A 3,242-nucleotide genomic window follows, 5' to 3' on the forward strand; every position below is an offset into this window, starting at 1 on the left:
TAGAAGGTGTAACACCCTAAACCCCGGATAATAGATTTTAAATAAAAATAACAGGAAATGGATGTTAATCCATCATAAATACTTCATAAATCATAAAACAATAGATGTTTCACAGCGGAAATTTATTTAGAAACACCATAAAACATGTCTGAATAGAACTGAATCAATACATCATAATCAAAACCTCATAATAGTTGATTGTAAACAAATCAAAGTAATCCAAACGAACACCCTTATCCCCAGTGTTATAAATCAGAGCATTCTTATTCGAAAACTAGAATATACGGAAGATAAAAGTCTACAGAGAGGCAACAACCATCTCACTGCAACAACGGACCTCAATCCTGCTAATCACCTGTGTAAAGCACACCACAAAACCAAGCAAATAAGAAAGGGGGTGAGAATATACTTATATATAATAACAATGTGATTTTGGCAACATAATGTCATTAAATAAACACAACAATCATATATATATATATATATATATATATATATATATATATATATATATATATATATATATATATATATATATATATATATAAATCACAAACACACATCACAACAAAATACAATGTTATGATCCACCAACTCCATCACCTATATGCATGTGGTGCCAAAAATGTATTATGGAATCAAAGTAATATTACTGATTTTATTCCACTAGTCTCTAGTCCTTCCTACCTAGACCAACATTCCCCACCAATGGATCTGAGACTCACCCCTGGCTTTTCCACCAAGACCAAAGATCCCCACTAATGGATCTGAGGCCACCAAAATGGACCGAAGTCCCACCTAAACTCCAAAGTACATTGACGCGTGGTAATATGAATCACGAATATGCATTTCATGGACAAACATCATAATTCACCAAAATTATGTATAATAATACTCATAAACACCAAAATTATCCCAAAGGATATCACGAACATAGATTCCATTCATGAACCACAAATTATCCAATAAGGATCATCCAAATTCAAATGACCCAAAGTTTGGTTTATTAAACAATATATTTACTTTTCTTACATCCAAATTTTTTTAGTTAATTATATTCCTAAAAATGAGTTAAATATACTAATATTTTTATAAAAGGTATATTAAATTATTTATGGGACGACTCTCTTTCCGAAAAGATATAATATGAGGTAACTTGACATCGGACGCCAAACTTGCGCAAAATTCTATTGAACCGTTATGAAGTATGACTTCTCCTTCGATACGTGCAACCAACCCTCCTACCTCAGATTTTCCAAGTTTCCGCCTCCCAATGTCGAATTCTTACATCATACAATTCCCAATGAAAAATTCCAAAAAGTTATGATCTTTCCCAAAAGATTAATTTTAGAGTTTTTACATAAAAAATTATCGATTAAGTTATTTTTTTATGAAAAAGGGATTATCATTAACAGAACGATTGATAAAATAGGATTATCCCTATAAACACTTGTGGGAAATTATCATATAAAATTGCCCAAAGGGTTTTAGGAAAAACCAATTTGGTCAAACATTCTGGGATTGATAGATATTTTCATATTATCCTATCATTTAACAAATCACCAAAAACAAATTTATTAAAAAATCACCAAAAACAAATTTATTGGTCCAAAAATCATATTGATCACCAAAAGTGACCAAATGAAATTATCTCATTTAGGCACAGATCATAACAACCATCGACCCCCAAAAATCAAATTTTCGATATAAAACATATTATTCATACAAAATCATACAATATGTGACCAAAGGGGTTGGACCAAACCCCATATGGTCAGAACAAATTAGTACAATAAAATACTTGCATTTTGATTCGATACATTTCACAGAGATGAAAATAACAATAACATGACGCTGATGAGAGGGTAAGGGAACCCTCATCATTCTGGTGCCTAAAACCCACCCTATAGTAAGCAATCTCCCCATCTTACCTTATCGATTGAGCTTTCAAGCTCTTGATGTTCCTCCCTCTCCAAATCACTGTCTCATGATCGCTCCCAAAATGGTCTCAGATGCGCCGTTTAGCGATATACCTCAAACATTAATTTTTACTCTAACTCCCTTACTATAGGATATATATTATGTTTAATCCAACGTTAAGATTAATTTTCAAATATTTAATCTCAAAAGAAATATTTATTTAATTGATAAATAAAACAAAATAAATCATAAATTAAATAATTATTCAACTAAACATCTCACCTTTAATATTTAAATAAAATATATATTTGATTTTAAAAGGAAAATATATTTTTAATATAAGATGTCACCCTATATTTAAATAATTAAATAATTATTAATATAAACCTCAAATAATTATTATCGTTATTTTAAATAATTAAAAATATCACGTGGTTCCTTTTATTGTTTGATTACTACTTGTTTAAGCTTATGTGATTGTTTGCCTAACTTTTGGCATGTCTTGGAGCATAGCTTGTGTGATTTATTCTTGATGCTTGAGTGATTTGTAGTTGGTGTTTAATATATCATATACTTCTGAGTTATGTGGTTTGACACGTTTCCTCCTTAATTTTTACTTCATTTGTGCTGGCTTGAAGTTAATTTGCCTTTAGAAGCATGATTAGGGTTTTGATTTTGACCACTACTTGTCTCAACCTTTGAAGTATGCTTTGACATAATACCTTTGTGATGTTTTGAGTTTCCTTATTGATTCCATGTTTTTTTATCTCATTCATCTACCATATCCTTTGCCATGTCTAATTACATACACACTTGTGTTCACTCCCCTTTACATTTTAAATGATGTTAGTATGCTTTGGCATTTACACTACAGATTCAATGAACTTATGATTGATATTAAGACTCTTGCTAATTGAATAACATATATATGTTTGTCTCTTCTTTTCTTTCACCCCTTCTCTTTATTTATTTTGTCTATTAACATTGCATGAGGACTTATGCCCATTTATGGTTGTGTGGTTGCTTTTCCTTGTATAATCTGATTGAGAATCTTTCTCAAGTATGCTTAGGTGTTGTTGATAGGTACTTTATGTGTTTGTTACTACCTTTTATGGTTTCTCATCCCTTTCCCTTCATTTCACTCTTCTCATGCCATGTTTGGATGGACACTTAAGATCGTTACTTGCTAGTATGTCTATCTGTGTGCTTTCCTCGAACCCTTTAATGACTAAGCCATGAATGCATGACCCTTAGGAGCTGGAAAAAAATGACCTTATGGTTATTTTTAATATGATGTTACTGCCCATTTTGGTTTGATAAAC

Source organism: Lathyrus oleraceus, chromosome 3 (assembly GCF_024323335.1).
Source record: "Lathyrus oleraceus cultivar Zhongwan6 chromosome 3, CAAS_Psat_ZW6_1.0, whole genome shotgun sequence".
Taxonomy (NCBI): domain Eukaryota; kingdom Viridiplantae; phylum Streptophyta; class Magnoliopsida; order Fabales; family Fabaceae; genus Lathyrus; species Lathyrus oleraceus.